The sequence below is a fragment of the Natator depressus genome, chromosome 1 (assembly GCF_965152275.1).
Source record: "Natator depressus isolate rNatDep1 chromosome 1, rNatDep2.hap1, whole genome shotgun sequence".
Classification (NCBI taxonomy): Eukaryota; Metazoa; Chordata; order Testudines; family Cheloniidae; genus Natator; species Natator depressus.
This window is the reverse complement of record NC_134234.1, coordinates 235166563-235181009: the sequence shown is the minus strand read 5'-3', so window position 1 is coordinate 235181009 and position 14447 is coordinate 235166563.

The window sequence follows — 14447 nt, the reverse complement described above, 5'->3', positions numbered from 1 at the left end:
TCCATACATCCCTTGATCCTGACCCCTAGGAATGGGAACCTAGTTGAGTTTCCACACAAAATCAGTCTGCACCTTCTCTGTTGAGGCTGCCAGTTTCAATTTTTTTTCCCAAGATGTGCCCACTTTTTCCACTGGGAACTCATTGCCCATTGGCCACATAACGCCCTTCAGAGGCTCATCCTTCAAGCTGCCAACACAGCCTTTGGCCACAAGTTTGGGCAGCTCATTGTAGGAGCTGGCTTGGCTTGTGGTACTTTAGGAAGAGACTTATGGAACTTAAGGAAGAGAGAAAGAGTAGAAATGGCCTCATTTAGATGCTCAAGAGTAGCACCTCCCCTTCAGGAAGGGAAGAGGCAACATGGGGTATCCACTACCACCACCTTCAGCAGTAGCAGCCCCTCTTGAGGAGAGGGAAGTGAGATGAATGGGAACCCCAACTGAAAGGAAGAGAAAGAAGGCAGTCTGGGGCCATGGGCCTAGGAATGGGGGGAATGGAAGAAAGATGGGGATTCCAGGGTGATGGGCTGGGGGAAGAAAAAGCAACTGGGAAAACCCCGGAGGCACAACAGAATGAGGGGGGGCACAAAGAGGACACAAAGAACAGAAGAAAAGGACTTGAGTAGGAGAACAGTATGGAGCCAGTGGGAAAGAAACAAAGAATGAGAAGAAATGAGATGGCTTAAAAATGAAAGTACTGTAACTTGCTCGGCAAAAACACAATGAGGTTATTCATACACTGAAAAGAAAAGTGTGTGTGTGTGTGTGTGTGTGTAAGCATTTCAGAATATTTCTTTGAATCCCAAAGTAAATATTAATTTGACCATGTTCACAACCCTTTCATGCTCACTTTCCATCAGCATTCTGGTTCTTCAAGTTTGGTAGCACAATTATTCATAAAAGGTGAATATTAAGCGCAACTATCTGAATATTTTTAAAATAAATTTCACGTGTATGTTGTAAGGGTCTCAATTTTTTCTCCATTGTGGGAACCACTACTTAATAGAGATATTGGGCCCAATTGTCCACTGGTGTAAATTGGTGTCAGTTCCATTGACTTCAGTGGAATATCTCAATTTACACCCAGTGAGAATCTGCCCCTACCCTTACAGACCAACCCCTCACCAACTCCTCTTATCTACCAGCAGCCTCCAAAGGAGGCAGCTAAATTGGCCCTTCTCTTTATTTCCAGCTGTTTTGACAGTCTTCTGGCTCTTCTTTTCAATGAAGAGGCTGCACATCTGAGGGAACAGCTGGAAACAAGGCAAGGAGCCAGATCCCTTTAAGTAGCTGCAAACCACAATTTGGAATACTGCTGGTTGTAACATAGTAGTGGTACCATAAGAACAAAATGGTAAATTAGTGGTCCCTTCTTATTTTGCTGAGGACAGGGCTGCTCTCTTGTAGGAAATATGTTCCCATCATCCTTTGCTAGTCTAGCCCTTTAAATCTGGCAGAGCCAAAAAGCTGCAGCCCTAAAGTGGCCATACTGTAACTGTTTGCTGCTGTTGCCACTGCCTGTATTCCTCCTTCAACCTGGTAAGTGCTTGTTACTGTTTTCCTTTCTTATAAATGAAATGGCACCATCTCACACTAGTGTATTTGGCAGCAAAATGTGCAGGGCTGGGTTTGTTATAAGTCAGGGACCAGAAACGGTACCAGGCAGGGGATTTATGTAACTAACCAACACCATGTGAATTGAGAAGATTCGCAATGATCTGCATGTGAGCAATCTACTGGCCAAGAAATGCTCCCTGGAAAAAAAATCATACATTTGAAATAACAGTTCTGTTTGAGAATTTCACAAGCTGCAGACAGTTCCCAAATGAGGAAGGAGGTGGGGGGTGGGGGAGTGAAACACCACATTTTGTTCCAAATAATTTTTTCAGTTCTAGTTGCTCATTTCTTGCTGTTAGGTTCTGAAGAGCTGTGTCTCTGCAACCAGGGCACCACATACTCCCGACGGAACTCAGTGGGGTGGAGCTGCGTGAATGGGGAACAGACTTTTCCTCCACAGTGCAAAATTACTGTCAGGGTATTACTGTTGCCTGTGGTCTGCAGCAGTCTTCACATCTGTTAGTCTTCCTTATTCTAGGCAAAGTTGCTTGGCAGATCAGTGTATCTATCTCTTCCCCAGCCTGCTCTGACAACTCCATCTGCATGAAGGGGTGCAGGGAGTCTCCCTAGAACTGTGCTCCTTAATGCCCAACAATCTTTCTGAATCCTGTTTTCTTATATTATAGAACCAATGTGGTTCTTCTGCATTCCCTTCTGCATCCTTGGGGAAGACCAATCTGACCCATGGGAGGCCAAGAAAAGCAGTTTTGCATAAAGGCAGCCTGTGTGAGTTCTTCCTGTCAGATGAATTGAAAAGAATGTGTATGTCTTTGCTGGATTACATTCCAATGATCTGTCCGAGCTGAGAATAGATAACCTACAAAACAGAATGTCAAAATTACTGTGCCCCAAAATTACAATACATCTCGCCAGTGGGTTTTTCCAGTGGGTGCCTTTGAAATGGAACATTGCTTTACGCCAGATGGTTGGCCTGAATTTCCATTGTTCCTCTCTGTTCTCTGGTGAATATGCTGATTTCTAGATTGCTTTCTATTTTCCCACAGCTCTGTCTAGTATTTACAGTCAGCTAATTCTGATGAGGAAACCAAAAAGGCCAAATATAAAAAGGATACAGAGCACGTGTTTGCCTCTGAAGTGCGTGTGTGGCATTAAAGGTGTACTAAGTAGGAATTAATCTTGTTTTATCCCCCCCACCTCGTTTTACATGAAAGCTGCCACAATTGGGATAAGAGTAAAATGAACATAAGTATGATAAATGATAAAGTGCTCATGGGAGTAAATATACCACTCAGAAAGAGCATTGCTAATCAAGCCATGCAGCAGGCTAATGCACTGTGAGAGCAACCGCCTCCAAAAGATTCTAAATTTGAAACACTGTAAAGGCTGGCATTTAGTTTGAGTAGTTTCTGGCTTAAGGTGAAACAAAGGATACGATAATGTTACACGGATGGCTCAGAGTAGCAAAAGGAACTCGCAGAAGGTGTCTTTGCCTTCTGCCTGAAGGTAAGGGTATGTGATGGATTTCACAAATGAACAGCTAAAAAAGGATATGATGCTAATTATGGGCCAGATTCTGCTGCCTTGTGCTAAGAAGTAGCTTCCACAGTAGGAAAGGGGCATGAGGGAAAAATCTGGCCCTTGTGGATTTATCACATAGCTATACAAACCATGGTGGGCATTGGGGTGGTGAATTGAGGAGCTGCTTTGCAGCAGCTAAAGGCATTCTGGTTGCCTTGGCATTCAGGTAGTCAAAGTGCCTCTGAGGTAATGCAGAGAAGAGCAGCCTCTAATAATCCTTTTCATAGGAAGCAGCGTGTGCTACACTTAGGGCTTGTCTTCACTACCAGGGTAAGTTGACTTAAGTTACGCTACTCCAACTAAGTGAATAATGTAGCTGGAGTCAACGTAGCTTAAGTCAACTTACCCCAGTGGCTTCACTGTGCTGCATCGACAGCAGACGCTCTCCCGTTGACTTACCTTACTCCTCTCGTTCCGATGGAGTCAACCGAAAAGCGCTCTGCTGTCATTTAGTCAGTCTTCACTAGACCTGCTAAATCAACACCCGCTGCATTGATTGTAGCAGCATCAATCTTCCCCGTAGTGAAGACAAGCCCTTAGAATTCCACTCCACCATCTCTTGAGGAGTCTAGCACTACCTGGTATACCCATAAATAGATGAGGATTTCCTCAAATGTGTATTCATCATTTAAGTTGATCTGACAATGAATTTTTCTTGACTTTTTCTACCTATTACAAACAGTTCACAGAGAATATTTGAGACTGAAAATTTGAAATGAGATCTGTGGTTAGGTCTGATGGTCAGATAAGTGACTTGGTATAGCTTCTCGTAAATAATTGGATGATCATGCAAGCTGTTCTGGCATGAACAAATCAGGCATGAATTCAAAACGCATTTTGCATGACTATTCAGGGAAGTCCAGTTTGAAATTCACTATAGAAGAGCAGTATTCATTTCTTGGTGGTTTGCAGAAATTGAACATAGAAAGGTGCAAGCATGGCTGATGTGAATTCATCTAACAAGTCCAGCAAATGTCTGTGGAAAGATTTTCACCCAGCTATTCATCCCCCCCGCTCCCCCCCCCCTTTTTTTTTAATGCTTGGGACTGAAGTTTCTTATGCTTGTTCTCAGGACAGAGGGGAATTTGTTTGGAGAGTCTGAAAGTGCTGTAGTTCAGTGCTACAAGGGGATGAGGCCAAGCTGCAAAGATTGGCCCTGAATCCAATCTTCAGCAGTGTCTCATAATGGTCAGAGACAGGCTTTACATAGATTTTAAGGCCAGAAGTGTCTGATAAGATCTAGTCTGAGTTCCTGCATGACAGAGGGCACAAAGCTTCACCCAGGTTTTGATTCTGCTCATTACAGTGATAGGAAAAGGGCAACCTTTCAAACAGGAACTTCAACCAAGTATGCAGGTGCTTGCCTCTAGGGCAGTATTGCCAAGCCCAGCTGTTCAAAAGCATGAATCAAGCCCCAGGAAATCATGAGATTAGTTTAAAAAGAATCCAGAACTGATTATTTTTATTTATCTTCTAGGTTTATTTTTGACAATTCTCAAACTTTTCTCTGCAACCATGAGGACTAGATCCTTTTTTTTTTTTTTTTTAAATGTAAGCTATGATTCTTGCATGATTGCTTGAACCTGATGTAAGGCTCCCTCAATCTCTCTTGCTGAAGCTGTTCCACTTGGGATAATAAATAAATAGTCTTGGAGCGGGGAGGCTGGAACCTAAGTGTCCTCCCCCGCAGGCCACGCGCCATAGAGATATCCTCTCTCTCTGGCCCAATAACTGTTTAGATATTTGCACAAAGTGGAACAGCTTCAACAGGCCCTCACTAGAATACTCAGTACCACATTGGTTAGGGCATTGGCGTGGGAGACCCCAGTTCAAATCCTTTCTCCCACTAGACAGAAAAGGGGAAATTGAACCTGCATCTTCAACATCCCTGGCAAGTGGTCTAACAGTAAAACTTAATTGTCATGCTGGCTGTGAGTGCCTACATCAGGGCAGACAGCCCAAGCTGGTGGTGTATTCTATAATTAGATTTCACCAAGCCAGTAACAAATGTGAACTATACCAGTCTTACTATGGAGTCACAGACAGTCTCCTCAGACTCTCCAGTCTATCTTGCCACCCAAACAAGCTGGATTTTATGATAAAAGGTCATTCAAACCTAAAATCATACCACATCAGGTTACTCCCAGATCAATTGGTACTCCAGATCTTACATGAAAGACAACACTGATAGCTAATAAACTTTTAGTTATTTTACTATAGAATTGGCTAAGAAAAGGAAATGAGAGTTATTGAGAGGTTAAAGCAGGTAAAATATATTAACAGGTGAGTCAGTCTGTAATTCCAAATGGTGGCAATGATGTAATAAACTGCCAGTTATCCAAAAGTCTTTTCAGGGTACTCAGATTGTCTCTGGGGATCTCTGCTTTGCATCTGGTACAATTCCCTGTATGAGTCCAAACAGTCCAGAGATGCAGGATCCTTCCTTGAATCCATACTTATAGCTTCTTCTCACAGAAAACAAGCTGACTATCACTACCCACATGGGCTTTTCCTTTGGTGGTGGTGAGCAACTTAGATGACTTAAAGTCTTTGACCTTGGATCATCACACACAATGGCCACTTGCTTTGAAGTTAGCACTTTTCTGTTAAAGTTCTTCATTTGCATTCCACAAGGCTGCTTTAATGTTTGATGGGTTATTTGGTTACATGGGTATACACAACGTAAATGTTTGCTACAACATTATAACAGGATACAGCTAAGAGAAAGCAATTCAAGCAAATACCTTTAGTTTTTATGAAGTTTAAACACCAAATACACTCTTATCCATTCAACAATCACTTTGATCTATACTAATAAAATAGTGGATTGAGACTCTGGCATGAGCTGGCTGGTAGACTGCCAGCATCACAAGGGAGGCATCATCTAAGACATGGCTAGCAGAGAGAGAGAGACGCCTATCTGCAGCCCAGACTTAGACACCTAACTCCATGAGAGGGGTGGGGCTTGTGACACACCCCTCTCATCCATATCAGCCATTGGTTAGCTTAGGAGGCTCCCTGCCTAGCATGGATCCATTGTTAGAGGTATAGCTCTCACCATGTATTGTACAAGGAGTCTAGGGACCTAACCGAGGCTTTGTGGATCCCAGTGATTTTTCAAGGTATCAAAAGTTAGGTGTTGCAATCCCTAAGTCCCTTTGTGGATCCAAGTCTTAGTGGCCCCCTAAAGCCCGTTATACTGACTGTAGATCAATGGAGTGCAGTATGGTCTGCCCCTTCGGCCCTCTGCATGTACCCTACTGGCTGCACCAGCCCTACTCCAGCTGAGTATTGCCCTAGGGTGGAGGAATCTTCAGCTGTACATTTAAGGCAGTGTTAAGACTCATTCACTTGACCAGCATAACACAAAGGGCCCAGCATGTGTATCAAGATCTTATCTTTAGATAGATGGGTTAATAAATTGGTTTATGTATTCATTTAACATAAATCTTTTATAGTGAAAGACTGTTAAATCCACTCCACTTAAAATAAAATGTAAAGGGATGCAGCCTAGCTAAATATCTAAAATTGCTATAAAAATTTCCTTCTCAGTTTTACTAATAACATCTTTGATATTTAAAAGTGGATGAAATTTACACACCTAATTTACTTATCTGCATTAACTGAATTATTAACTTTCTGTATTTCTTTTGGCTTGGACAATGGAAGTAGACTGGTTTCATTTTTTATTCTGCACAGTTCTCTTCACTAGTTCTAATGCACTAACAAAATGCTCTGGTGTATGATTAGCAGACACAGCAGTTATTTATGCTTAAATCTGGACAATTTTTTAATAAAATTGTTAAAACATTTCTAATAAATACAGTTTTGTTAAACAAAACTGAAATGTTGAGCCTAAACTTCACAATATTGTCTCTTTAACATGCTTAACTACATCTTGAGAAAGTGGCTGCATGCTTGATTACATCACATAGTATAGGCTGCTAGTAAGAGAGACCACGATCTGGCAGCTTGTAGCTCCATATTAGCGTAGTTTGTGTTATAGCCAATTGCTGTCTGACCTCTCCACACAGCAGAGGCAATGTGGTGCCATCTGTACATCTCTTAGTCACGTTAAATTATGTCATTTATATCAGAGTTTACTTTATGCTTTGGAGCTTAAAGTAGTGGAAGCAATGAGATATAAACAGAAGCACATAAGTGGAAATTTGTGGACGCAATCTTTTGCCTATAGGCTTTGATTCTGCCATATGTTGGGCTCTCCCATGAATTCGGTAGGACTGCTCACATGGGTAAAGTTACCTGTGTGTGTAAATGTTTCTAGGTATGAAACATTTGGGCTGGATCCTGCTCCCACAAAAGTCAGTGGCAAAACTCCCATTGACGTGAATGGAGCAAGATCGACTCCGCTTTTATTCAAACAACCTTTACATATACAGTATTTACAGGGTCAGAGAAAAACCCTTGCTATTTTTAAAAATGGAGTTTAAAAAAAATAGATACCATTTAAAGGGAATTCTAACAGAAACTGGAATTTTTAAAAAGGGAGTTATTTTAAAAGCATTCAAATTGATACTGTCTCTTTAATACCAGAAATCTGGTAAATAATTATTTTAATTAAAACAGAAAAGAGGTCGATGTACATTTCACAACTTCAAAGGCTATGGGGCAGATCTTCATTTGGTTTAACTTGTCATAGCTCCGTCAACTTAAATGGAGCTATGAAAATTAGAGCAGAATCTCCCTCTATATATTCAACAGCTTCAGACTGGCCGTTAGGAAGCTTTGGTTTGTCAAATCCTACCTGTCACCCACAAGCAGGTTATTCTCCATAATCCTCAAATTCATTTCTTCTCATTGCTCTGCAGCAGACAAGTTTCGGATTGTTCAGGGTACATTGCAAGGCTCATTTGTTTCATTTAGTGTTCTCCTGGTTTGGAAATGCAGCTAAACCGAATTTATATGTGGGGACTGCAAGGAGTAGGCTGAATCTGGCATGTTGCCAGTTAGTGGCAACTTCTCTTTGTCTGTTTAGTTGTGTAATGTGGACTGAGAACAAATTGACCCACACAAAAAGAAACTTTTAAATACATAAGCTACCAGGAAAAACTGTCTGTGATTGAGCTCTATTAGATTGTGGAAGGCCACTTACTCGAGATGTTTCGAACGGAATAGGACAAAACACGAGAAAATATACTTTATTGTGAGCAATCTTGCACTGGCACATGGGGATGGACTAGATGTATGATACCTAGGGTAGATCTTCATCTGGTGACTTCAATGGATCTATGACAATACCATCTGGGAATCTGCCCCCTAGTGCCTTATACCTAACTAATAACTGAATGAGTGAATATTTGTATTTCAAATATTAAGCTTGTCTTGATAGTAGGTATTATTATGTCCTAAATATCCGAAATACTAGCTATGCCCTCGTTCTCTAGGTGTGAAATCCTGATTCCTGGCCCAAGTTAAATCAATGGGAGTTTTGCCATTGACTTCAGTGGGGTCATGATTTCATCATACATATCCAATCCAACTGCTGTTGATGTAGATGGAAAAACTGTTACTGACTGCAGCGGGATGTGCTTTTCTGTCTCTAATTTCTGTGAGTTCCTATATATGAATCAGTTGTGTACTGTTAAAATAAAATGTTATTCTTTCTGCTACATATGAGTCACATTCAGCATGCGATAGTTTCCAGAGGATGCCCCGATTTTACTATAGCTTTGTGCAAAATGAAGAGGCACTAAGACTCTCAGTTATGTTCTACACTCATGCATTCTGAACAAGATCCAGCTGCTCTTTGGACATTTATTGCTTTGGTCCTTTCCTGTTAAATATCCATTGTCATTTTGGTTTTATGTGGACCTCTTCATTAAAAAATATGATCACAGATTAAAAATGGTCTTAAAATGCAAAGCCTTCCATGTGTTATCTGATGCAGAATTAAACCATGGTGGGTTTTATCATTTTAAAGATATTTTAAAGGTTAATTTCAGTTTAACATGTTTGTAAATGACAAAAAATTCTGTGCATCATTTAACATGATTTATCCTATATTTTGTTTTATGAGCACTTTGAAAGCATTCACAAGATAACAGGATGTGCATGGTCTGAAGAACTTCATACTCTTTCCATAAAAGGATCTACAACTTGCATATTGCATGGTGCTGTGCGCATTACTTCGTTCTTAAAAATAAATAAATAAGGCCGGGGAGAAACCTCTTCTTGCCCCATTGAAGTCAAAAAGCAAAATTCCTATTGACTTAATGGGATTGAGGGTTTCACCCAAATCCTCCACTAGTGAAAACTGGCACAGTTTCACTGGAGACAATAGAACAACACTGAGGAACTACACTAGAACTGAAGATCTGATCCTCAGAGTGCTAGTTTTTTAGGGTAAAAAATTAGTCAAATGGAAACATCTCAGAAGACAAGGGAACTATCCTAACTTGGGCGGAAATCTACCCCTGTGCTGAGGAATGGAACAAGGTCTATACACCACTTAAGTGGTGCATTGGACTGTACTGGCCATCATTTCTGGGGCAAATATCATCTTAAGTGTACAAAATTGTGCCAGCTTGTGTTCGTGCCAGGTTTATATCCTAATTGCAATACACTAATAAGCAAAGTGATGATGTATTTGTGCACATTGTGTAAGCTCATCTGAAATCTTGGTTTACACACATACACAGGGTTGTACTGATTTATAAATTATACTTGTAAATCACTAGTTCACAGAGTGCCCCATCATACATTCATAGAAATCAGTCACAGAAAGGACTGATTCATTTACCTAGTCCATCTGCCTGCTAGGGCAGAATTATTCTTGTTCATTCTAATATTTTCTAGTGCTCTGTCCAGTCAAATCTTAACTACCTCCAAAGATGGGGATTTTCTTATTTCTCTATCATATTTAAATGTCATTTTTCATGCAATGATAATTTAAACTCTGAGGCAAGTAGCAGTAGTTAGGGCCTGATTCTGAGAGCTACTGAGCACCCTCTATTTCCAATACATGCAGCCAATTGAAGGGGTGAGAAGGATGTGAGCTATTAACATGTCTAAATAATTCAGAGTGAACGTATCCTATGCATATAGGGCCATCTGTTTCCTCCATCCATGCAAAGGGCCCCCACTGATATAAATCCACTTGCAGTTGGGTACATGCAAACAACTGGGTTATTTAAATTTCTGCACACTAAGGGCAGTTGTACACAAGAGGCTTGGTAACCAGGTGCTGAAGTCAAAAAACTAGTTATGAAGCTGTTTGAGGTATATTTGTCTTGCAGCTTTTGATTCACACCCTGTCTTAATGTTAGGATATACTTGATTATGTTTTATCTTGTTTCCATTTGCACAGATTCTATTTCCCAGCTCCGGATGTACTGGAGATTCTGTGTAGAGATCTGACACCCGTCTCTAGTTGGCTGTGGAATCTTGGCAATTGAGGCCATTCATACAATAGCACCACATACTTTTGCAGCCTACAAGAGACTTATACACGTTTTCCCTAGTGCAGATTAGAAGTAAACCAGCCAAGTGCAAGACAGACATTTTCCACAGTTGTTAGTGACACTGACCAAATACAGGCTTTGTCCAAACACCCTTTCCTGCACAGTTTGACGGATTGCCTGTTACAGAGAGAGACTAATATATACCGATACGGTGAACTTATCCATAATATGAAAGATAGTGGAGGCCACAGCTGGGTATGGACATTCGTAACTAGTATATCATTTGCTGATCACACCATCCTTATTAAGACAGTTTGAGCCATCCTGCATAATAACTGTTGATCAAATTATAAAATGGCCCTATTTCAGTCAGTGTACTGTAACAGGAAGGATATATGGCCTTGTGGTTAAGACTTATGCCTGGTAGTCAGAAGATCTGGGTTCTTTCCCTGGCCGTAATACAGTTTCTATGTAACTTCTGGCAGCCCGTTGACTAATTGGAATTTTAAATGCTTAGCACTTCTGAAAATCAGACTCCTTCCGTGGTTATGGCAACACGGCAGTCGAAGGTGGGATTGCAGCACGTATACACATACCCAAGCTAGCTTTAAATTGGCTAGGGTGAGCATGGGCTTCAGCAGGGAAGCCTTCCCAGTACCCTGGGTACGTACTGAAGTCCATGCTGTCAGGGCTTCCCTGCTATCATACTTGTGCTAGATTAAAGCTAGCTCAGATATGCCTATTTGTGCAAAAGATATTACTTCACCCACCTCGTCTCTCTCATCATTCAAGTTTGTAAACCACATTGAGGTCTTTGGGTGGAAATTGCTAAGTAGTATTAGGTGCGTTCTCTGTTTCTCCACTTTTCCTCTATATATGCTCATGGTTTGGGTGCTTTTAAAATGTCTGAACTATTTTCATTTCTCCAGATTTGTACTGTTCCTTTTCAGAGAAACAAGACAGAACATGGATGGTCACATGACACAATTAAAATAAATTCTGTAGTGCGTATTGTTCTTTAATGGACGGGTACTCTGAGTTGATCACAAATGCACCATAACCCATTATCCACACCAGATCTGATTCTCCTGTCACTTACACTGGTGTAAATCAGGAGATTCCACTGAGGTCATTGGAGTTAAACTGGTGTACGTGAGAGGAGCATCAGGCCCTCCCTTTATTCAAGTATGCCTTACTATGACATGTAAATTGACTAGCTAGTTATAATAGAAACCATTTAGGAATAAATGCTCAATGCACTGCATGACCATTAGACTGGTATGTAATTCATGTGCACCACTTTGAAAATGTCTGTGTCCCTTTGAAAGACTATGAGGTAAACTGATTACCTTTATAATGCTATTTCAAATAATTCTGTTTATCAAGAACTCATTGTGTCATGAAGACAGTGTTAGTGCTTAATGCAGAAAAAGCATACATGTCTTTTTGTGACTGATTTACCTATGAATGAGCTTTGTATAGCAAAAAGCTATTCTGTATGTAAAATAGGGAAGTACACACTTTGCCCCATCGCTAATCAAACTGTGTGAGCTCCATTTTTGCTATTTCTGAATCTAACCTTAATCTACAAAGCATTAGAACTCTTCAGTGGGGGCCAGTGGCTGAATCGTACTCTTGCATATTGCCTGTTTAAAAAAAAATCTGCCATGGTTTAAAATGTACAGTATCCTTCCCTTCCTGCCCTAAACTTTTGTGTGGCATTTAAACTGTACGTTCATTGGAGAAAGATTTTTGTCTTCCTCTCTTTGGAAAGCACCCATCTCATTTTGGGCACAACTGAAATCTAAACAATAAATTGTAATTGCTGTGCACTGTTTTTAACAAATGATCCTATTCCATCCCCCAAAGTGACTGCATTTCAGCACTAACTCTGGTACCTGTATTACTTCATTGTTTTAAGTGTGTAAAGAATTTTGAGATTTTTGGGGGATAAAATGTGTTACACAGTTGAACAAAAACAAATGTTGTGATTCTCAGTTGAATTCGCCATTAAACAATTATGATGTTACAAATTTGAAGGTGCTGATAATGCATTGGGATCTCAGAGCACAAACTTTTTTTGCCCATACGGTGTCCCGTTGAAGGTGGTGCTAACAGATCTCAATAAGAGATTGGGGCTTACAACTCCCAACAATCATTCCTTCTTTATCAGTGGCTCTGATAACCTGGTGCATCACAATAGAAGTGTAAAAAAATACTAATTACAATTTTACATTTCTTAGCATCTAATACTCAATGGTGCCTAGGCATCTTAACTATCTATATCTATCGAAAGAAAGAGAGAAATTATAAACTGAAGCAACCAGCCCAAGCAAGATACGAGAAAAACACCCCAAAACTTTACAATCTGATGCCTCCTACCTACATCCAACCCCCTTCCCAACCTCTGAGCAGGTGGTCTGTTTGAGGTGTGCAGAGAGGGTGCAGCTTCTTATTCCTTTGGGCCTTCAGGATATGTGACAAAGTGAAGTCCTAGTCCTGTATACACAGATGCATCTGCAGAGGGGTCCAATGGGAGGTAATGCTGCTTGAAACTGCATTAACTAAATGGCATGAAGTCCTGATTTGATTTCCAATTGGAAATCTGATGGCACAGTAGGGCGTAATGCTGCAGAGAGTGCCTGGTCCATTGCTCCATCCCTTCCTGCCTGACAAAATCCTGCAGACCATGTAGCAGAGGAGCTTATATGGAATAAATGGGAATGGGGGCACTATGCCAAACATCCAACATTCCCCCACATTCTGATCTCCCAAAGCACAAATGCTGGATAGATCCCTTCATTTTGTTGATACAAAAGAGGGTAAATCTTTCCTGTTTAGTTATTATATTATTGTTGTTATTTAATAATACTTGTCATAGAAACACATATTTCTCATTGGGGTCAGAAATGATTCCCTATTTGCAGAGTGTTTTGATTATTTATTTATTTGATTCTTTTCATAAATCAAATGAGGAATAAAACATTAGGTTATGTTTTAAATAGAAATGAGTTAAATAAGATTTGTTCCCTATGGAAGGAGGAAAAGGGTGGGGATGGGGAGTGTCTGCAAATCAAATTCAAACTCCTAAAATCCACATTCTGCAGTTTGTTTTACATGGATGTGGGAAACTGATTTCAGTTTGTAAAATTGACCTGAAATGTAGGGGCTGTTTATGGCTCCTTTTGATATTTTGTTGAAGGTTTGCTTCTTAGCTTTTATGACCAGTAGCAAAAGAGTCCTTGTGTGAGAAAATAAATTTGATCTTCTATCATTTTAGATACTTTTCTACTTTGGCAGTTTTTTTCAGGTACTGTAACTGAACCTAGAAAACCTCAGAAACTGCAGGTCCTTTCATTTTAGTGTTTGAAAAGATCTATCCAAGTCATTGGTAAGAGGCAAGATTATACAGAGAACTCTTTCTTGCTTTTCATTTAACTTTATCTAATAGATACCTTTCCACTACGTTGTGTCTCAGGTCACTTTAAGAATGGCTTTAATTTTTGTAGCAAAGGGGAGATAACGTCAGTTTTGCCCTGATAAAAGGAATTAATATATGAACTCTACTGCATGGAAAATGAAGTAAAAAATAAAGTAGTTTAATGTAGCTTTTATTTCTGCAAGCACAGCATTTGCCTTCCCTACCATCCCAAATATAATTTAAACACATTTATTGATAAATCATTGGGAACCAGTGTATTAAGCCTCTTTTGCTAGTGTTCAGTTTTTAATACAGATTTGAAAAAAGAAGGATATTTGGTGGTGGCGAAATAATACAGAACATTAGCACTTGAGAATAAAATAGGTTAGATAATTTGTGGTTGAAATTAAGCATCAAAATGCTGGTTTTATTATTATTATTTATTTGTATTA